Source organism: Diabrotica undecimpunctata, chromosome 8 (genome assembly GCF_040954645.1).
Source record: "Diabrotica undecimpunctata isolate CICGRU chromosome 8, icDiaUnde3, whole genome shotgun sequence".
NCBI lineage: Eukaryota > Metazoa > Arthropoda > Insecta > Coleoptera > Chrysomelidae > Diabrotica > Diabrotica undecimpunctata.
This window is the reverse complement of record NC_092810.1, coordinates 50,575,447-50,600,931: the sequence shown is the minus strand read 5'-3', so window position 1 is coordinate 50,600,931 and position 25,485 is coordinate 50,575,447.

Sequence of the window (25,485 nt, the reverse complement as noted above, 5' to 3'; positions counted from 1 at the left end):
TCCTAAATATTTTTAGGACAGTTGTAAGTTTGACTAGATTTTGCATGAATAAAAGTTTAATAATGAAGTGACACATGTTTTTTATTTTAAAAAATATGTCTTTATGCGCGAGCAGAGGGCCTCGCAAAATGTATCTTCCCACATAAAATTATGATCTTGCTTTGCCACTGTATAGGACAGCATTGACTCTTTGTTGAAATATTATTGAATGACAAAGTCCATTAATTCATTTCTTCTACAACACGTTCGTTCGTGATCATCGACCGGTTGATTTATCGAGTGCGAAGTAATTAACAACAGTGTCCAATTTTGAATAATTTTGTTAAAATTTCGAGTGTAGTAGATTTTATAAGAAACTTAATTAACAGTGAGTGTATAATATGAGTGCCAACCAGGGGGTGGTGAAACCCCCCAAATTGGAACTCAACCCTCATCTAAAGGTGACATAGATGTCCCAAATATTTGGGATATGGATGTAGAATCACAACGTAATGTATTAGACAAAACAACAATAGAAAATATCAATAATCCAAATGTAGGTACAATAATTAATAATTCTAACGTAAAACATACGGAGACAACAACAGATATAAACGAAAAACCAGTACGTATTCCAAGTTTTTATAATAATGTAGATATCCCTCCTTTTTACGTGTATGTTGAAAATAGTCTACATAAATTTGATGGTAAATTAAACGCAATTAGAATAGGAGATATTTTGTTCAAAGAACATCCAGAATTGGATTCCAAAATTAATTGCATAGATTCTATAGGGCGTAATAGGTTAAGAATTAAATTAAAAGACTATAAATCGGCAACTAATTTATTAAAATCGGTTAATTTAAAGAAATATAATTTGTTGGCATATATTCCTAAATTTATTACACATAAATTTGGCATAATACGAAATATAGATTATGAGTTTGATGAAGGGTATGTTAAAGGAAAAATAAATCCAGTTGATATGCATTGTAAATTTATTGTTGAGGCAGTTAAACGAATGAATCGCAAAGTAATTAAACAGGACGGTACTAAAGAATACGTGCCTACAAAAACCTCTTTTGTTACTTTTAAATACGTGCCTACAAAAACCTCTTTTGTTACTTTTAAAGCATCTAAGTTACCACAATATATATGCATTAATCATGTAAGAATTCCATAGGTCCTACTATGCTTTCATTGTTATAGATACGGTCATTTAATAAAGCAGTGTAAAAGCAGCGTTCGCTGTTTAAAGTGTAAAGAGGGACACGAGACAAAAGACTGTAAAAAAATTTAGTAGAAAAATCATGTTTCTATTGTAGTGGAAAACATTATACAAATGAAATAAAAGAGTGTCCAGAATTCAATAGACAAAAAGCAATTAAAAAATTAATGACTGAGCAAAATTTATCTTATGACGAAGCTAACAAAAAAACCCCTAAATTTACTTATGCACAAGTGGTTAATAAATATCCGGGACTGACTGAAATTTTAAACAATAATTATATAGCCGACAGTAATTACAATTTAAACAGTAATTCTAATGCTTTTCAGTCACAATCTAATATATTTCCTTCTTCCCAAATGCAGCCAAGCGGGCAAAAGTCGAGTACGCTATACTCCCAGCATTCTGCGGTTTCTCACAAAAGACCTAGGTTGGTGAGGTCTCAAGAACAGGATAATACACTGAATTTACACAAAAAAATTATATCACCAATTCATTTACCGAGTTCATCGACAGCCGTTTTCGAAAAACAAAATTACACTTCAAACTTAACATTGAATCAGCCTCATCAAGAGACTTGTGTCACTGTTACGGAGAATGCTTTAGTAGTTTTAATTTTATCCATTATAGGAATCTTAAAACAACAAAATAAATTTGAAATTCAAGAATCAACTTTACTTAGTATTATTCAAGATAAAATTTAATGCAATATCTGATGAAGAGTTGTTTTAAGATTTGCCAGTGGAATTGTAGATCAGCTATATTTAATAAAGAAAATCTTCAAAATATGTTAATAAGTGAAGATATAGATATTGCTATGCTTTCAGAGACGTGGTTTAAGCTATCAAAATATGTAAATTTTGCAGGTTATAACGTTATTAGGGAAGACCGGCTTGACGGGTACGGCGGGGTGGCTTTTCTGGTAAAGTTAAAGTTAAAATTTAATGAGATTATGGTTAAGACACTCCAATAAACTGCAAACAAACTGTATCCAACTACTATCAACCAACAAAATCAGTATATTTTTAGTAAACATTTATGTTACTCCAAGAAGTTCCATAGGGACGGATGAGTGGGGCGAGTTTTTGGAATCTCTCCCGAAACCATGTGTAATCGGGGGCGATTTCAATGCTCATCACACCGCTTGGGGATGTTTAACAACCAATTCTCAGGGTAACAGGTTACAAGATGCAATAGACAATACGGATTTGGTACTATTAAACGATGTCAGTCATACATTAGTGCCCACATTAAACAGTAACTCCTCAGCGATAGACTTAACACTCTGTTCATCAGGTATAGCATATCTTTTTGAGTGGCAAATTATGGACGATCCACATGGTTCTTACCATATTCCGATTTTAATTAAATTTAAATGTAAAATGAGCAGTAATGAAATGATGGTGTATAGTAGATGGATAACAAAAAAAGCTAATTGGAATAAATTTCAAAGCGAAATGGACGAACAATTTATAAATAAGGATAATAATTCTAATTACAGCCAATTTATTAATGCAATTAATAATGCAGCTGTAAAATCAATACCACAGATATATAAATATAAGCAAAATAAAAAAAATAATGGAGGCGGAAAGTTGCATACCTCCACTTCTGTTAAGGAGACAATTCTTAAGTAATAAAAACTTATTTAAGATATACGCAAAAAATGACAATCTTACACACACAATTCATCAGTTAACTATCGAGGTTTTAACAAATCGATATTGGAAATATAAAAAAAACTCCTCTATTGATCGAAAGTTATTATAACTACCTAGAAATTAAGGACAATATACTGACTATTAACAACTTCACGTCTTTTAAACTCGATATTCGCCCTGTATTCCATTTAATCGATGACTACCCTAGACCCCCAGAAAAATTACTAAATAAATATTTTCTTAATAAAATTCATCATAAATGGGAAAATCATGATTACATCTTTACTGACGGTTCTGTAATTAATGGAAATACCGGTTTGGCTCTTTATCATGTTAATAAAAAGATAAAGCGACAAAGATAGTCGGAATTAAAAATGCACTAATCTATGCTCAATCCCTATCCGGCACTAATATAGTAATATTCTCTGACTGCAGAAGTGCATTAGAAAAGATAAAAAATATTAACATAACCGACCAGTATGACGATTTAATTAAAGATTTATATGAAGTACTTACAAAATTGAATAAAAATGGAAAGATAATTACATTATCCTGAGTAAAAAGTCATTGTGGGATAGAATATAATGAGATAGCAGATAGATTAGCAAAAAGAGCTACTACAGAAGGGGAGATGATTAACATGAAGCTACCTTTGAACGATCACGTAAGCCAAATGAAAATAACTATGAAAACTAAATGGCAAGAAAAATACGAAAAATCCAACTCTGGGAAAAAGTTTAAATTGTTGCTTCCAAAACTAAACACAAAACCATGGTTTTTTAATGTTCAAAATAGAAATTTTATAAAAACAATTTCACGAATCAGAAGTAACCATGCAATGTATCCGGAATATAAACACCGTTTAGGTATCCATAACGAAGATTATTGCGAATTAGGAAAACATGGTAGTTTAGAACATATTATATTAGAATGCCCTTCTATTCAACAAGAGATCTCTACACTACTTAATAATCTATATAAATTAAAAATAGACATTGTCGAGCTTACTTGCAACTGAAGATATACGAGTATATGAGGTTATTTATGAACATATGGTTAAATGTAAATTTAAATTATAAGCACACTAACATAAATCCTACTCTTTTATATCCATTCCAGGGGACCCCTCCCCCGTGTTTTAAAACCCCGCCGAGACGACCCTTGGGCAAATAAGCTCTCCTTCTAAATCTCCTTTATAATAACTAACAAAATTAATAAAAAAAACTAAAAAAATAAAAAAAAATATAATAACATAATATTGAGTATTATGCATAATAATAATATGTGTTGTTCATTAGATAATATTAGATACGCATTAAATGAAAATTAATACTTACCTGAAGCATTTTCCTTATAACTTTCACACATTTGTTCTGGCGAATTGGCTTAGCTCCAGTGCCATAAAACAAAACACACACACACACACACACACACACACACACACACACCCACACACACACACACACACACACACACACACACACACACACACACACACACACACACACACACACACACACACACACACACACACACACACACACACACACACACACACACACACACACACACACACACACACACACACACACACACACACACACACACACACACACACACACACACACACACACACACACACACACACACACACACACACACACACACACACACACACACACACACACACACACACACACACACACACACACACACACACACACACACACACACACACACACACACACACACACACACACACACACACACACACACACACACACACACACACACACACACACACACACACACACACACACACACACACACACACACACACACACACACACACACACACACACACACACACACACACACACACACACACACACACACACACACACACACACACACACACACACACACACACACACACACACACACACACACACACACACACACACACACACACACACACACACACACACACACACACACACACACACACACACACACACACACACACACACACACACACACACACACACACACACACACACACACACACACACACACACACACACACACACACACACACACACACACACACACACACACACACACACACACACACACACACACACACACACACACACACACACACACACACACACACACACACACACACACACACACACACACACACACACACACACACACACACACACACACACACACACACACACACACACACACACACACACACACACACACACACACACACACACACACACACACACACACACATTTCTTCTAAATGTCATATCCATAATATTACACTAAAATCAAAGTATTTGTTGACTTCAGAATCTAAAGATTTAGAAGAACAATGCCAAGCACCCTTTAAATACGTACTATAAAACACGAAGACAAGAAAACCAATATTTTGTTATTTTTGAAAATAAAGGCTGATCTTTTTATGAAATCCCTATTTAACCTTCGGCTGATAACGTTATGTCTCTCGCACCGACTGATTCAAATTTTCGCTGTTTATGCCTCGCTAATTTTTGTTTCAATCTGCACTTCACAGTAATAGTTTTCGAACTCGAACGTGTAACTTGACTGTCTCAACTGTCAATTGTGTCTAGTCAGTCGTAGTTAAGCAAGTAGACGGTGTGTATCGTTAATAGGAATTTTGAGTATTATATATGATTCGGTCCCACAAACCGACATTATAGTAAGAATAATTTGTTTAATTTTTTGTTTGTACTGATTTAGATTATATTTTAGGGCATACGTTTATAATGAATTACATGAGAGTTTGATAGACGATCATGTTATAGAAACTATTGAGGGCAAATACTCGGAAGAGGAGTTTAGAAATAAACAAAACTCACTTATATGCAATATAAGTTAGGTATGCAATAAGAAAAAAATTAAATTTTTGTTATATTTCCCGTTTTAAAATAATTTCATATAAATATAAATTTAACAGGTTTGTAAAGTAAGTATCGTATGCTTTGTCAATACGTAAAGAGATGGCGTTAGGAACAAACATACTAATTAATTATAATTGTTTAAAATATAAAAAATAAATAAATAATAGAATTGAGTGACTTCAGATCAAAAACGAACATGTGTAAAAAAATAAAAAATTACTTAGTAGTGGTTTCTTATAGAATTGTTTCTATTCTTTTCAACGGTAATAATATTTTAATTCCAACACGGACGTAAATACGTTATTTTCAACTTCACAGTTGAAGGTCTGTTCAAAAAACAGACTCCTGCTATGAAGGTTTTTTTTTCAAAAACGGACATCTCCCCAACAGCAAATGAGAATGCTGTATTGTGATCACATGACTAAGAAATAAAAAATGGCCGCCATTGCTTTCAACTTGTCTGATGTTAATCGTTTTATTAAAAACTGTTTTTTTCGCAAATTATTAGTTTACAAAGTAGACTCATGGAGTAAATATATCTGTTAATCCAGGGAGGATCGTAAGAGGAAGAGCGATACCGAAAATGAAAAAAAAAACATCCAGAAACGACAAAGGTAAGTCTAATCATTTAATGATATGAATAGTTTTTAAGTGATATAATGGCTGATTTTAAAATATAAAGCTTGAAAGTTGGCTGTTGACTGAAAACATGACCAGCTTAGTACCACTTGCTAAAGTTTTTTATAAAATTTAGAGATTCCTAATGAAAATTCTGACTATTGACTTTAATGAATAGACTATTAATTGAATTAAATAATGTTTAATTAATTCCTCCTTTTGTATGTTTATGCAGGTACTCAGCCAAAGGTTTTCCTTTGTACCCTATCTGTTATCACCGAGTTGAATACCAGTACCAGCTTTTAACAATGCATGATGTCATCGAGTTCCACAAAGTCTTTTACTCCATTCCAGAAAAAAGCAATCATTTTGAAATACTGTCGGGCTGGCCTACCCAACCCCCAAAAAAAAAAAGAAGCTTGCGCCTATAAAGGGGAAAACCACAATCTTCCACTATTCGAAACCTCGCTGGCAACAATCTCAACGTTTTCAGGGATGCTTTTCTCAAGGTGTTGCAGCATATTACTAAGCATAGAATTAAAGGAGTGTTCCGAAATTTCAAGAACGGTGTAGCTTATGTTCCAGTGGAAACCCGAGGCCGAAACCACAAGGAAGTTAAGGTTGCTCCGAAAAGAGAAGAAGTAAAAAAGTTTATCTGTAGTTTTCAAGTATTGAATCGCATTATTTACGACATAATTCATCACGTGTATACCTACCATCAGATCTGAATACCGCCAAATTGTGGAAAATGTTCAATTATGGTAAAGAAGAATCTGAGAAGGTTACTCAGGGAATTTTCAGGATAATATTTTGCTTAGATTTCAACATTGGATTCTCTTAACCTAGCATGGATAAATGTAGCACTTGCCTAGAATTACAAAACCTTATCCTAGTGTAAAAAACGGAGGAAGAAAAAAAGTATTTAAAAATGAAAATGGAGTTACACAAGAAACAGGCTTAAGCGTTCTTCCAACACCTGCGAGAAAAACGACAAAGCTGTTTTATTTTTAGTTTTGATTATCAGAAGAACCTTGTTTTGCCAAAAGTAACTGATCAAAGTGTGTACTATTCAATACAGTTTTACTGTTATAACCTTTCAGTAGTTAAAGGATTGTCAAATGAATCCCTGCATCTTAGTACTGTCTCAATTTATACCTGGAGGGAAGACGAAGTAAAAAAATCATCCAACGAGGTTACTTCCATTGTATTCAATGAGTTAAGATCAGCTGATCTCTTAGGATATGACATAATTCGTTGGGTGTCTAATGGTTGCGCTGGACAAAATAAGAATATAAATATTTTAACTATGTGCTGCAAGTTTCTAGATAGCTGTGCTCCAACAAGCATACGAAAGATTAAAACAGTTTTTCCTGTAACAGGGCACTACTCATTCCTTCCTGCCGACACACTATTTGGGATGATAGAGGAAACATAAAAAAAATCAACACAATTGTGACAAAAGAAAAATATCATGAAATTTTTAAGAAATACGGTACGATTAAGTTGATTGGAAGGGATTGGCTACCGTTGGACTGGAAACAAGAAGCGAAAAGTTTCATGAAAACAGCGGTTCAACTTTATTTTAAAATTTCCACCTCCGGACGAATAGTTCTTCGGAAAACTAAATTGGAAAACATAGTTGTGAAAGGAGGGATGGTTTACAACCTTGACACTTGTGCAGAGAGGAAAATTTGTAAGACCAACTGCACTATTGGACAGATCAACCCAAAAGAAATTCGTATTGGTGTGACCCTAATAGCAGAAAATGTTAAGTACGTAATGTTAATGGTACTTTGCAGTGGTACAAAAACATTTCATTGTGAATGTTACTAAAGTTTAAATGTTTTATAAGTTCGAATATTTTACTTTATATATTTTTAGTTAAATTACTTTGTAGGTAGGCAATTTTCATTTAAAATACCTGATTTCCTATATGAATGTTAAAAGCATAAAATTTTAAGGTAGATCCAAACCGAGGGTTCACTCTTTAAAATACATTTTTTTTTGGCATCCAAAAAGGGACACCTACCATCACATTTGGATCAAACATGGACATTTACCCACTTTTTTTTCAAAAGTGGACATCTGTATTTTCAAATAATAGTTTTATAATAATTTCATATATTTCTGATATCAGAATGTCCACAAGATTACTTTTGAAGCCTTCACTAAAATTATAGGAAGTGAGATTTTTATAAACAGAATAATAGCAGCTGTATTCAAAAAAACCAATATATTTAAATTTTTCTTGCACAACACATTTTCGTCTTTGATATGAAGCCACTAAATTACTTTATTTTATTTTAAAAATATTATTTAATCTTTATACAGTGTGTTCCAATTTGTGTTTCGTTTTTTTTCTGGATGGTTCGTATTAAAGATCCTTGCCGTAGCCTTAGCACACTGATTATTTCCATAGTATAGCTTAAATAATTCTATTCTTTCTGCACTAGAATATCCCATTTTTGTAAGCCTTTACAATAATATATTTGAATAATCAGTCGTTGACAAATCTCAAATCAAAGGTATCCTGGTAAACACTAAAGAAGATCATTAGGATTCATTCATAACCATACATATTCTAAAGTACTCTAAATGTTTCCATCAGCAATACTGAGTTGAACTGAAACATCATAATTAAGTGCTAAATTAAGTTCTAAGTAAAAATAAAGAAGGAGAACCAATAATACTGACATTACTGCCACTATCAAGAAGTGCAGAGATTGTTTCATTACCTACAGAAATAGAAATATATGGTCTATTATCATTAGTATGAACATCTAGTAATGGACGAGAATTTAAATTTAACTTCGAATTTAAAGGACCACCAGAAGAGAAACAGAAGTACTAGAAAAAGGTAAAGTTTCAGATTGTACTGAAAAACAAATTGGATAAATTATCATTAGATATAAAAGAAGAAGCAGTTTTAGGTATAAGTTGTTTAGAAAAACTCACTGACTTTTCCTGGGATCCTGCCCCTTTGAGGCATGCTGTCACCAAGCCTTGACCCCGTAAACCGTTTTTTGAACATCTCCTACATTCATCTTTGGTAATATTCTTAAATCCACAACCATGACAAAACTTTTTCTTGGGTTTATTACACATTTGAAAAGTATGGCCTGTCATGTTGCAGTTCTAACGTGTAGCAGAAGAAGAAAGAGACTAAACAGAAATTTGCTGCGAGACGAAATAGTAAGAGCAGATTCAAATCTCTTACAATACTTTGTAAGATCTGCAACTGATTCCACATCCTGGAAAGCAAGAGCATTGACATAGTCAGGAAAAAGACTATCGATTTCATCCACCTTTTCAAATTCAGAAATTAATTTTGAAAAACGGAGCATCAAAGACTCCATATAAGAAATATATGAAGAGACCGGCTGTTTAAAAGACTGTTTTGTGGAACGTATTTGTTCCCACAAACTTCTTTTATAATTATATGGTAAATAAGTATCCTTTAAGGAAGTAACTAATTCAGACCATGAATTAAAAGATTTTTTTGTAAAATGATTATGCCACCAAGTAAAAGCAGCACCTTCAAATAAATCTCCTGCAGAGATAAATAAATCTTCATCAGTGCAATTCCTAGAAAACTTTAAAGTTTCAATCTGTTCCAGAAATTGAATTAGAGGTTCTTTACCAGAAAATTTTTTAATACCCCATTTATAAACAGGAACAGTCTTAACAGGTGAGGTTGAAGATTGAGAACAATTAAGGTTTGCTCTATCAGGAGTAGAAGCAACAGGTTGGTCTACAGTATTAGGTTGATCTACAATATCAGACAAAGTAGCCTCCAATTTTAACAAATCATAGCGGATAGTTTTTTTCAGTTTTTCTTCATCTACAAAAGTTGGTTGTAGATGGGATATTCTACCAGACAAATGGGTTAAACGAGAACTAAAAGTATTGAATCTGGTATCAGATATTGTACCTGAATAATCAGATATAAGACCTAATAGATCAGAATACTGTACTGAGGACAGATACATTCCTAATAAGGATTTCATACGATAATGCATCTGTCTTTAGATGTTTACGTAGCATTTTGAAGAAGTAATTAAAAAAAAAAATTAAGAAAGTAATTAAAGTACGCTATCCACAAAAACTGGTTAAGTTAAAAAAAACTGACCACTTAAATCAACATAAATCAACATAAAAATACCTAACATCACAAAAAAAAGTAAAAATATCTGAGTATAAAATATAAATCAAATATGCTGAAATATATAAAATGGTTATACTTTTTAACCCAACATGTGAAAATTAATGTATATATATATATATATATATATATATATATATATATATATATATATATATATTATAGATATATATATATATATATATATATATATATATATATATAATATATATTTATATTATAGATATATATATATATATATATATATATATATATATATATATATATATATATATATATATATATATATATTAATAATAGTCTCCCGTTTTTATACCGCTGTCGCGGCTTTGGGAGTATAGCAGGGTAGTCTGCTATATCTAGGGCCTACGGTATACAAGGAAGGTAACATGGCCAGTGCTACGCTTTAACCGTCTATTATTACCCCTGGTTTTACCCAAGGTACTCATTTTTATTCAGGCTGAGTCGACCTGGGGCCTATAGACATTTTTAGAATGTCTAGATGTTCTTGCCGGCGGTGGGATTCGAACCCCGGACCACCAGCTTGCGAGGCAAGCATCCTACCGCTTGCGCTACGCAGGCCCATATATATATATATATATATATATATATATATATATATATATATATATATATATATATATATATTGATTTATAGTATCAGCAATCGGTCAGGAAATAAAACTCTATTTGTTCAGTCTTAATATTTCGTCACGATGTTGTGACTTCTTCAGGAGAAAACTGTAAATTTATTAGAATAATTAATTATTATATGTAAACACAGTAAATATTTTAATACTTACAACTATAAGAATAAAAATTTAAATTTTTTTAGCATATCTAAATAAATGACATATTTGTTTGATTTTATTTAGGAGTTATGGTAACCGCAATATTTTATAGAGTGAATTCCTATTGTACAATTTTTAGTGAGTAGGTTTAAATAAACAATTACTTCTTCTTCTTCTGGTTCCTATCCGTTTCGGATGTTGGAAATCATATTGGCAATCATGACCTTGCTCGCTGCGGCTCGAAACAGCTCCGTTGAGGTTTTCTTAAACCATGTTCTTAAATTCCGCAGCCATGATATTCTCCTTCTACCGGGTCCTTGCTTACCTTTGACTTTACCTTGCAATATAGACTGCAGCAGGGAGTAACGGTGCTGATTTCTCATAACGTGTCCCAGATATTGCAATTTTATGCGTTTGATCGTAAACACAATCTCTGGTTCCTTCTTAATTTTTTCTAGAACTTCCTTGTTCGTGATCCTTGCTGTCCATGATATTCTCAGCATTCTTCTATAAAGCCACATCTCAAATGCTTCAAGTTTTTTAATAGTGGTGTCTGTAAGCGTCCATGCCTCCGCCCCGTACAACAACACAGAGAAAACATAGCATCTCAAATGTCTCATTTTTGTATCTAGGGATATGTTGTGACTTTTGAAGATGGCGCTCATTTTGTTACAATTACTATGACACTTTTATCCATATTATAAAGTGGAAAGATGGAATTACTAGTACAGAAAAAAATACTATGAAAAATCGTGTAACGACAATCTGTGATCGGAGTTTCCTAGATGTCAATTTAAAGAAACTTTTTGAAATGTTTTTAAACAATGGCTACCCACAACAGCTACAAAAAAATTTATTTATAACACTAACTTTTACAATAGAGCTTTAATAAATAATCCACAACCAGTTTTATATAAAAAAATACCTTTCATAAAAAATTTAACAGGCCAAATTGTCCCACTTAAACATTTCCGAACATTAAATTAATTAAATACAATCCACTTCTAAATTCAAGGTTATTCTCAAAAATGAAAGTTAAAACTCCAAATTAATTAATGAGTAATATAATTTATAGAATAAATTGCAGTCAATGTCAAAGTTGTTATATTGGTCAAAGTCAACAGTGGCTTAAACAACGTATCACTCAACACAAAAGTTACTGCAATATACGAAAAAACTCTTGTGCCTTATTGGACCACCACTTGAAGACAGGACATAACTTTGACTTTAATAACGTAAAAATCTTGGAACAAGTTGATAATTATAAAAATCGGCTTTTCCTTGAAATGGTACACATTAATAAAACTCCTGAATCTATCAATTATAAGACAGACACCAATCATTGTAATCAAGTAATATCTACTACAACATACTAAACAATATATAATATGATAGATCTTAACATTTAAACACAAATTTAGTAATTCTCTAGTAACTGTACCTATAATTTTATTACATTCCTAAATATCAGTATTGCAATAACTGACTACATACCATCAATTACATTATATAGATCAATTTATCGTGTTCCTGATTCTTTCTCAATTCTGTACTATTAATTGCATCTTTCCACTTTATAATATGGATAATAGTGTCATAGTAATTGTTTATTTTAACCTACTCACTAAAAATTGTACAATGGGAATTCACTCTATAAAATATTGCGGTTACCATAACTCCTAAATAAAATCAAACAAATATGTCATTTATTTAGATATGCTGAAAAAATTTAAATTTTTATTCTTATAGTTGTAAGTATTAAAATATTTACTGTGTTTACATATAATAATTAATTATTCTAATAAATTTACAATTTTCTCCTGAAGAAGTCACAAAATCGTGACGAAATATTGAGACTGAACAAATAGAGTTTTATTTCCTGACCGATTGCTGATGCTATCAATCAATATTTAAAACAGTACGGTAGAAAAATAATTTAAAATATATATATATATATATATATATATATATATATATATATATATATATATATATATATATATTTATATATAATATTTTTTTGGTGACACTTAAAAAAAGAAAATTTGTATCTCAAAACAAGGCGGGGATTTGTTATGGATCAGTTTATCGATCAGAAATAGAATAAAGAGTTTTTTTATTATTTTAATATACCGCAGGCATATAAGTTAAAATACAACCCTGTACTTATTTGTAATAGTTAGAATAAGAGAAAACATTGTTCCGTGACGGGACCCTGACGAGTTTTTCCGTGAAAGACTGAGTGAATAGTGAAAGGACAATGGAACCCGTACATTTTTCGAAAGTAAATAAGAATTAGATTTAGATATGAGATAACAAGAATTTGGAAACTTATTTCTGTTGAAAAAGGCAAAATTGTTAATGGTTTCTGAAAAGTAATTTAAGTGAAAGTAGTTTATTTGTTTTAAATATCATGTTGGAAATTTTCTAAATCGAAAATAAGTGGAAAAGATGAATGCTTATGATTGTTTAAAAAGGAATGGTGGGAATGAGAGAGTTGAGAAGGTTGTCTGGGAGAGATTGAAAGAATTATTATGTTACCGGCAGACCAGAAGAGAAGACGTGTTTTCGTGTAGTCAATCTGAGTAAAAGTGTTTTCGTTTGTTAGTGAAAAAGGTGGAAGCTGAGAGCAGATCAAAATCGAGAAGATTAATACCTCTTTTGAGTCTGCATAGTCCACGAGATATAATTGAGAAAGAAAGGAGAATTTGTGAATAAAGAGTACCGGTCAAAAGAGGCTTGGGCTTGTGTTTTCGGAGGAGTAGTTTGCTGGTATGCGGTTTGGATCGATGCTGAGAACGGGAAAGATTTGATGGTAGCCGGACATAATCAATCAAGGAAGGAACTGTGGTTTGATCGAGAGGAGACATCATTGGTGTAAAAAATAAAGGTCAGTCAAATAATTTGAATGAAAGAAAATTTTAAGATATTCTAAAGATAAAATCAAATATAAGCATACGAACTAAGATTCCAAGTTTCAAAGAGGTATTTTTTGTGTATAAATTATATTTTTATATGGTCATTTTTTTTAGTAGATATTATTATAAAACAGATCAATAGATAGTTTGTGATTAAAATTAAATTTAGAGTATAGGAGTTTGTTGGGAAAGATATTTGCCCACAAAAGTTATTTATTAATATTCATCGTATTGCTTATTGAAAATAAATAATAATTTGTCTGCATATTTATGTTGTTTTAATGTTAGTTCCGTTTCCTGTTCTATCCCGATTATGAGCAACTAGGAGATACTGAACCCACTAGAAGAGATATATAAAGTAAACTGACTAAAGTAAAATTTAAAAGGCACCTTGAGAATTTTTAATAGTAATTGATTTGTATGACACTGCATAAATTAGTGAATTAATTAATTAAATAATTGGAATAATTAAATTAGTGTTAATTAATAATAAAACATCATAAAGCAGATCACAACAGTATATATACATGACACTGAGAAAATATTTTTTCGTTGCATAGTTTTTTGGCATTTTTGTTCTAAGTAGCAATCAAATAAAAGGGTAGATATCCAAAATAGTTTGAAAATATTTAAAAAATACTCTGGGTCTCAGAAGAAAAAAAAAAGAAAAGCGAAAGAAAAAAGCAGAAAAAAAACCAAAAAACATTGCAAGAGAGCCAAAACGTCTATCGAAAGAGAAGCCAAAACTGGATATTTCTGATGATGTTGGGGAGGATGAAGAGTGAGTAGCGAGTGGTAGCAGCTGTGATGACATAGACTTTTATGAAGACCTAACAAAAAATTTTGCCACTAACTCACGGAAAACTTAGTGTGGAAAACTCTGCACTTGTGAAATTTATCTTTCCTTAGTGTCATTAAAAGTTTCTTCTGTGTGTTGATCGTATAACTGAAATTGGTGTCTTGTTTAGTAATATGAATTCCTATCAGCTGATCTAACGTTTTAAAAGTACTGGGATTCATTCGGTAACAGTTTTGGAACTGTGTGGGAGGCGTCTTTAATTATTTAGCACATCTACTGGCTCCATGCTTACTCCACGCTTCAATTGCTAGATGAATCCAATATCGTTTTTCTCGTTTTTCTTTTCCTTCTTACAGTTGCTACAACATTACCACTTCGTCTTCATCAGAAGACATTTTGAACAAGTGATTTTGATTGCTTTGGTATGCGAGTACCAACAACATAATGTTGCCTGTTGCATATTGCGTATTGCTGGTTGCTAGTTGCTCCGATGTGCGAGTGCGAAATTTGAGTGCGATCAACTCAACGGTAAAAATTTGATGCATTTTGATCAGAATGTCCTACTGACCAAAAATTGAAATGGATTTTAAAGATGAAGAGTGTAGCTTTAGTACGCAATTTTTGCAATTTGCTGTAAATAGCAAAAATCGGTAAAAATAGAAAATTTTAAAAAACTGTATCTTGCTTAAAATTAGTGCTAGAATCTTCTGCGGTGGACTATTTTTAAGGTAATTATTTTTACTTTCTAATTATGTACTATCCCATATACCTAAAACTGCATAGAAAAATGTTATAGAACAATTTTTGCTTAAAAATAGAACACATGGCTCAAAAATGACGCAAGTGGCAAACTTATATTTTTGTAAAAAAAATTATTTTTAACTTAAAAAAATAATCATGAATGTGTTGCTTGTGTGAGTCTATTTCAAAAGGTAAAAGAAATAATAAGTTAGACTTACTCACAATCAATTTAATTTAACTATCCAGATGACTGGTTTCGCTTTCTACAATATGCAAAGCATCTTCAGGTCTCGATACAAAGTTAAATAAATGCTGAAATAATAAACCCATATTAGGGTGTTGTCTAATAAAGATAAACAAAGATAGATGATATAAATTATATAAATTACAGTAATTATGCCAATATTACATGTCTGTGGTTTTTCAAAATGAATAAAATGTTTAAGCAGATTTTTATTTGTTTTTTTTTATTTTTTTTATTTTTTTATTTTTAAAGGTGACAGTTGTGAGACAATGAATGAGAACATTTTCATCCATTGTCTCACAACTGTCACCTTCAAAAATAAAAATCTCAATAAATAACACACATTTCATAAATATATCTCTAGAATAAATATAAATAACTTTTAAATAACTTAATGGTATAAAACATTACTTTCATCAAACAAACAATTACATTACACCTATCTCTACTTCATTGGATAAAATCTGTCTCCTCAAGAACTTCCCTGTTTACTGTCAAACAATTACAATAGCAGACTTGAGTTCTCCAATCAACAATACAGGATAGTTTGAACCATGTTCTTTCAACCATCAATTGATAGAGTTTCGGCATGTAAGTAATGTTTTATTTATTTGTTCATTCATTAATTTATTACAGATTAATAGACTATTTTACCAATTTGTGTCTTACCTAGTCTGCTTAAACATTTTATTCATGTTGAAAAACCACAGACATGTAATATTGGCATAATTACTGTAATTTATATAATTTATATCATCTATCTTTGTTTATCTTTATTAGACAACACCCTAATATGGGTTTATTATTTCAGCATTTATTTAACTTTGTATCGAGACCTGAAGATGCTTTGCATATTGTAGAAAGCGAAACCGGTCGTCTGGATAGTTAAATTAAATTGATTGTGAGTAAGTCTAATTTATTATTTCTTTTGCCTTTTTTAAAAAAATAATCTTTCAATAGGAAATTTAATTTTGAAAACTTTTCTGTACAAGTTTATATACGAAAACTGCATAGAAATCACCCAAATGCACTCTAGTGCATAGGGACAAGTTCACCCCTTTTCCAAAACGCACTCCTGTAATTGATAGCACTAGGTTTTTTCATATTTGGATCAAAAATTTGACCATATGAAACAATAAAACCCCTTTAACGTTGTAGTTTCTTTCTAAAGTACATAATTAATAGCCTACAAAAAAATAATAGACAAGTATTCAAAACTTTACAAATCAAGTTAAAAGTATATTGAACAACACAGAAAGTCTTGCCGAACTTGTACTCATATATCAGTGTAAGAAAAGGCTATATATTTTTTATAATATATTCATAAGAAATGTATTTTAAACACATTTAATTCTGCTATCAATAAAACTAATACTGACTAGATTTTTTATTTACTCTGTGAATAACATAATGCTACTAATTCCGATTTTCATCACGAGTAATGGAACAAGAAATTTTAATTCACTAATCAAAAGCGACAAAAACAAAATACGATCAGTAATTTATATAATATAGATGTATCTATGATTTAAAAAAAATTTAACGTTTGAATCTACATTGAGAATTCAAATATTCCTCTGAGTTTTGTTTATTTATTATACTTAATAATGACAAAAGAAATAAAACATATGTCTATAATATAACGAGAATAAAAATAATTAAACGAAGAATGGAAAATATTGATAGCTACAAAATATGAAATAAACGTACCTACTATAGTGTTGTCTGATGCAAAACAAGTTTCAGAATAGCACCAATTCACGAAAAGTATATTTTGTCATCGAAAAACTTCTTTAAAAACTTTTGTATTTAAGTTCACACAATTTTATTTTAATAAGTTCACACAATAACACAACATAATAATATAAAAAAATGCAATTAGCAATAACTATTATTATTTGCATTGGTTCCGAATAGTTCCAAATTATCCTAACTGTCAGATTCAATTTGCGATTATAATCCTTAAGGTAATGGCCAAGTGATTTGCGCAATGAATTATACGCATGTGTGAAGGCGGCCATGAGATATGCATTGTATATTTAAAATGACAAAAAGTTGTTTTTTATGTTTTCACTTTTTATGTGTCGGTGTTTAAATTATCTAGGTGACTACCGGTTTTAGGACATTTCGTCTATTTGTCGATAATAAGAGCACTGATGTGGGAAAACTAATAAAACTAATAAAATGAGTGTATAAACTTTGAAAACTAAACAAATAGATGTAGTTTTAATCGGTAAGTACTACACGTTCTATAATATCTTTGCTGTATTCAATATATATTTTTTAAATTTCAATTCGAATAATACCATATTATTAGATTTTTAGATTTTTATGAACTTAGAGAGTTTATTCAGTTTACATTATACCATCCGGCTTTACTTGAAATATAGTTTCTGACTTTTCTTGTACATAATTGCCCTCTCCTTATGCACAGGAATAAATTTATGCTTTTCTCTTCCTTCTGTAAATTTACTGTTGTTCAAAATTTGAACGCATTTTATTTTATTTAGTCAATTGTGATTTTTTGTGATTTTTCTTGCGTTGATTCTTTTTGCTGTAAGTATACTCTCAACAAGATTGTTGTATTGTTAATAAACTAGTTTTTTTATATTAATATTGACTCGTTTATTTAAGAACTATTACATTAGGTACTTCTTCCTTCGTTTTTGTTGACTTGCATACTACTTGTGCACCCGCAAGTGTATTTGGTAGTATTGCAGTTCGTCTTGCTCTAGGCAATGCTGCAACACTAAAAAAACTGAAGTGACGAAGTTTTACTATTATTTTGATTATATATTTTTCCACTTGGTCATCAAAGGAGGTTAGAAAATAGTTTTTGACTAACCGAACACTGGGCCTGTATAAATAAAAAACATGAATATATACTAAATATATAATTCACTTGTAGTAAGAGATATTAGTTTAAAACAAAGAGTACAACACAGGAAATTCAGACTTTTCTCGATCCAGGACAACGGCGGAGCTTTTCACAAACCGAAATGTTGCCTTGGCTTAACAAGTACCCAGGAGGGGATTGGAGGATGTTTAGCAGATGTGCAAGTTGAATTATTTTAAATTCATAAATTCAGTTTGTTAATACTTAAATGATCACTTATGTATTAAAGTGAGTTAATCACTACCTTCACTAGTCGGAAGCTGAAAGTGACACATCTCAGTTAAGCCAACATTAATTAAAAACATCCCTTGTTGTCTAGTCCTTTCTGGCTCTCTCAGCGCAGTTAAAGCTATGCAAAATGTATACCCTAAACACCCCATTGAGAAAATTTCAGAAGAGTCCACTTCCTATGAATATCATCTCATATAGGCATAGAAGGGAATGAAGAAGCAGATACTAGTGCGCGTAACGCTGTCACCGGTGACACATCAGAAACACAGTGTCGGAGTATCGCAGGCGATCTAAAAGATTATTCCAAAAATAAGGTGCTAAGGGCGTGGAATCGGGAGTGGAATGACTCTAGTTCGAAACTCAGAACCATCAAAAGTGATATTTTTTCATGGAAGTCCACAGCCAGAAGTAGAAGATGCCAAACTATTATTCCACATCTACGACTTGGACACTGTAGGTATACTCATGCCTGTCTCTTCACAAATAATGAACCTCCAAAATGCGAAACATGTAATACAGTAGACAGTATAAAGCACTTCTTGATAGACTGTCCTAAATACGTAAATCAAAGACAGTCTTAAAATTTGCCAAATAACCTAAAAGCACTCCTCAACAAAAGTTTAGTTCCGAACAATTTATTAGGTTACTTACAATGTATAAATATGTTACACAAAATTTAACTTAATTAATTGTTACAAATGTTTTATTGTTCACAAATTGTAATTAATTGTTACAATGATTGATTATTACAAATGTTAAATTTAATATTATTACAAATGTTACAGGAATGTCGCTAATAACCTTTGGGTGGATGCGACTTTATTTCTTTAAATAAAAAAAAAAAAAACTACCTTCACTGTCATTAGTAAGATTTTGTAACACATTTTGAGCATTTAAATTGTTTATTACTCCTAATTTTGCAAGTTCACTTCTCAGATTAAACTGTTTGGATTCTTTTATTGGACACTGAAGAAGAATGTGGTCAGGATCCTCAATTTTACCGCATCCGCGGTAGGGGTGTTCTTTTACTCTTAATTTATGTAGATGTGAGATTGTGCAACAATCTCCTGTACTCATTATTATTATAATTATATTTTTATTATATGCCTTCTATCCATGTACGGGAATTTATAAAACCATGATTTTTCTGGGAATGTTAATTGTATTTCTAAATACCGTTTTCCTTTAAGTAATTTGAACTTTTGATTTTCAATGAGTGTTCATTTTTTTATATTGATTTTTAGAGCTGGCTTTTTAAATTTCTCTGTGTAGTTTATTTTTATCTCCGGAGGAATCTTAAGACACCTGCCAATGTTTGCCAAATTATCCACATATTTATTAACCTTTATTTCTGAATGACCTGGAATCCAGTACAGTTCATGGTTTTTACCGGTAGAATGGGCCTCAATAATTAGTTTTTGTGCGTTTTATAGTGTACTATAATCACTTTTTAAATTAATATTTCCAACTACTGTAGAAACAAACCTTATGAATATTATGTAAAGCAGAAATAGTAGCAATTATTTAAGGGGATAACTGTATGTTTCAATAGATGCATAATAGATTGCACTGTTTTTGGTGATTCTAAAAGCGCTATACAAAAATTAAGCCACATCAGACAAGGCAAAAAGCTCGGGTTCGTTCGGAAAAATATTATTATAAATATGTATTATAAATAATCGCTTTCATGAGATACCCCAAAATATGGTTTAAGAGGTCGTTTTTTGTTTATACAAATTGTAACAATCAATTTTTTCGGCTCAGATAGTTTTTTTTTTATTTTTTGGATCATATATATATTCCACGTCCTTCTATCGTCCCATTGGCCATCTCCGAGATCCCTTGTACTCATTGCTTTGGTTAGTCTTCCTCATCATGGCTATTCTGATCTTAGATGCTGCTGCTCTGAATAGTTCAATTGATGTGCATCCGTACCATTCCCTCAAGTTACGCAACCATGAGATTCTTCTTCTTCCTACACTTCTCTTGCCCTGGATTTTCCCTTGTATAATTAATTGAAGTAGGTTGTATCTCTCATTACGCATAACATGCCCAAGGTATTGCAGCTTTCGTGTCTTGACGGTTTCCAATACTTCCATTCTTTTGTTGATTCTTCTCATGACTTCGTTGTTTGTTACATGCTCGGTCCATAATATCTTCAGGATTCTTCTATACACCCACATTTAAAATGCTTCCAACTTTTTAGCAGTCGACGCGTTTAGTGTCCATGCTTCTATCCCATAAAGCAGAATCAAGAAAATATAACACCTTGCCAGCCTAACTCTCAAGTTCAATTTTAGTTCTCTTGCACAAAGTACCTTTCTCATTTTATTGAAGTTTGTACGTGCTTTCTCTATTCGATTTCGGTTTGGTGGTACCCACTGCATAATCTTTTTGGGCAATCTTGTATCTTCCATTCTTTGAACATGACCATACCAAATTAACTTTTTCATCTTAATATCTGTTGTTAAGTAGCCGTCTACTCCAATTCGTCGCCTTATTTCCTCATTTCGGACTCTTTCCCTGCGGGATATACCTAACGGTCTTCTAAACACATCCATTTCTACAGCTTCTAATTTTTTTTTGTTGTTCTCGGTTATTCGCTAAGTTTCTGCTCCGTAAAGTAGGCTGCTTTTAATTAGTGTTTCATATATATTGTATTTTTGCTTTATTTCTATTTCGGAGCTCCAAAGTATTCCATTTAGGCAGCCAATTGTTCTTCTAGCTTGTGTTACCCTTTTCTTTATTTCCTCATCGTCTTTTCCCGTTTTATCAAAGATTACTCCCAGGTACGTGTATTCACTACAGGATGTAATTTCTTCATTATTCTCAATTTTGATATTAGATGGACTCAACTCCTATGGGTAGGTATTAAGTTTTTTCCACATTAATTTCCAATCTCCACTGTTCATACTCCTCCTTTAGTTTCCGTGCCATATACTCTAGATCGTCTTTACCATTAGCTATGATGACTTGGTCATCAGCAAATTGTAAGGTATATAAACAAACCTCTCCGAGGTCTATACCCATACCGTGACATTTACGTTTCCACTGATTTAGTGATTTATGCTGCAACATATATCTTAAACAACGTTGGTGAAATACAGCATACTTGTCGCAGACCCTTGTTAATGATGAACTTTTTAGATAGTCTGTTGCCAATTTTTACTTGTGATGTAGAATTTTCATATAGATTTTTTAAAGGTTTGATTCGAGTGTAGCTAATGTTAGTTTCTTGTAGTGATTTCCACAATTTAGTCCAGGAACGCTGTCGTATGCTTTACGGATGTCAACAAACATGAAATGGGTCTCTTGATTGGTTGGTAATTTTTTTTCGATTAGATGTTTTAGACAGAAGACATTATCTGTGCAAGTCCTTCCGGCGCGGAAATCGGCCTGTTCTTCTTCTTCTTGTTCCCTATACTCTATCTCAATGAGATTTCTAAGAATGCGTCCGTACACCCAGCTTAGTGTACTGGTTACCGATATTCCTCTGTAATTTGAGCAGTCCAACTTATTTCCTTTTTTATGGGTGGAAGAAATATAAGATACTTTCCATAGACTGGGTGGTGTGACGCCGTTTATATATTTGTTCATACACCAAGTAAGTGCTAGAAAGAGTTTATCTGTGCCACCTTTTATTAATTCGGCTGGAATGTTTTCTGGGCCAGGAGCTCTACCATTTGTTCGTTTAGTTACAGCTTTCTTCACCATATCAACTCCCACTACTATCTCTTTGCCTTCAATACGAATACTTCCGTTGGTGATTGTGTGGTATATTCTGCTCTACTTTCTGTTAGCAAATTCTCGTAGTGTTCTTTCCATTTTTCTGTTGGTATTAACTGAATAGAAGTAGTATTTATTTCTGTGTTCTTTGTTTTGTTTAAAAGTTTCCATGTCTCTGAACACTTTCTTCCGCCTATGTTAGTGTTGATCTCTTGGCATTTCCTATTCCACATTTCTTTTTTTGCTGCTATTACTGCTCTTCTAGTTGTTCTTCGTAAATCCAGATATTTGTCTTTATCTATTTGATGTTTAGTACTTAGCCACCGTGCGTACGCTTTCTTTTTCTCCATTATTAGGTTTTGTATGTCTTCGGTCCACCATAGCTCTTTACTGTGTCGTTTGGATTTTAAACCAAGCGCTTCTTTTGCGGCTGTTTGCATGCTGTCGATTATATTTTTATACATTTTTTTTTATTTAGTCTTCGTTGATATAGTGTTCTCGTACTTTCATGTTGTAAGCTGTCCAGGTTGAAATTTGTTGTGTTAACAATTTCTGTGTCTTCAGGCGGTTCTTTTGTTTTCTTGGATCTAAACGGGAAAACTATTTCGGACTTTTTTTTTTGGATCATTTAGGACAAAATAGATTTCTTTTAATTTTTCTTTAAACTGGATCGTTTTAGAGTTATACACAATTCAAAACTGAAGAAAACGGAAAATTATGATTTTCAAGGTTCAAAAACACAACTAAAAAATATTATTTTTGAATTCACCACGGACCTAAATTCAAGTTCAAACCCTATCTTTTTCTGATAAATATTTTGGTCTTATTTTATTTTAAAACATTGTTCTTTAATCGTTAATGAAGCACTTATCACAGGACGAGCGCTCGGGCTGACAGAGAGAAACAAGATCTATGGCAAAAATTTTTGCTGGTTTGAATTTTTATTGTACGAATGATCACCTGGCCTGCCGTGCGCACTTCATTAAAAATTAAAAAAAGACTGTTTATTAAAAATATTATTTTTACTTGTGTTTTTGACTCTTAAGAATCGTCATTTTGCGTTTTTTTTTTCAGTTTTAAATTATTTATAGTTCGAAAACGATTAACTTTAGAGAAAACTTACAGCAGATCTTTTTTGTTTATAATGATCCAAAAAAACCTAAAAAAAATTGTCCGGGCCGAACAAATTAATCGTTCCAATTTGTTTAAATAAATTTTGAACAACTTTTCACCTCAACGACCCTTTGGACTTTATTTTGGGGTATCTCATGAAAGTAATTATGCAAAAAAATCTCATGGGAATATTTTTCCGAACGAACCAGATCTTTTTGCCTTGTCTGATGTGGCTTAATTTTTGTATAGCGCTTTTAGAATCACCAAAAACAGTGCAATCTATTATGCATCTATTTAAGCATACAGTTGTCCCCTTCTTAATTGCTACTATTTCTGCTGTACATTATATTCATAAGGTTTGTTTCTACAGTAGTTGGAAATGGTTTTACAACGCACGAGTTTGCGCAGTAAAATAATCGTGTTCAAATAGTCATTCTGGTTTGAAGATTATTTTCCAACTAATAGTTTGACGCAGGCGTACGCAAGTATAAATAAATAAGTTTTGTTATTAAATTGTAAAATATATTGTACCTAAATATTTTTTATTAAGTTATATTGAACTGATTATTTATTGGTTATTGTTCAATTCCAACGTTTGGTGTATTTACATTGATCACTCCTTATTGAATATATTTTTGAACTAAATACCCAAAATGGTAATTATACATGAAATATCTATGATTTAGTAATTAACTTATGAAGTGAACTTGGCAGACAACCAAGGTAATCCAATACTTAGTATGGAAGAGAGACTAGACACTTCGAAGAAATATGTGGAAGTAACATTTGCAGATGAAAGGCAGATTGCTATTGAAGACATAGAATGCCAAACACGACCCCCGATTACCATTGAAGAAGTCACAAAAGCTATTAGAAAAACTAAAGATGGTAAAGCTGTAGGGCCTGACAAATTTTATACAGTATATCTAAAACTTATGGACGAACAAGGAATAAAATGGATAACGACTATATTTAACAAAATATATATATATATATATATATATATATATATATATATATATATATATATATATAAAGATATATATATATATATATATACACATATATATATATATATATATACATATATATATATATATATATATATATATATATATATATATATATATATATATATATATATATTATTGTGATATTTATAGTCTTGGTGCGCCAAGCATTAATTAGCTAATTAATTTTTTTGATTAATTAAAATTATTTAAATGATATGATTATGACTCTATCACAATTTTTAATTCTTTTATCTCAGGGTTAAATTCGTGCTTCAATATCTATGCTATTACATGTGAAAGGTAAGGTCCAGAGAATACCGGAATAATAAAAAACACATATGATCTAACACTATATATTGAAATAAAAATAATGAAATAATTCACACTCAAAAGTTTTCAATAAACAAATCTCATATAATGATTCTC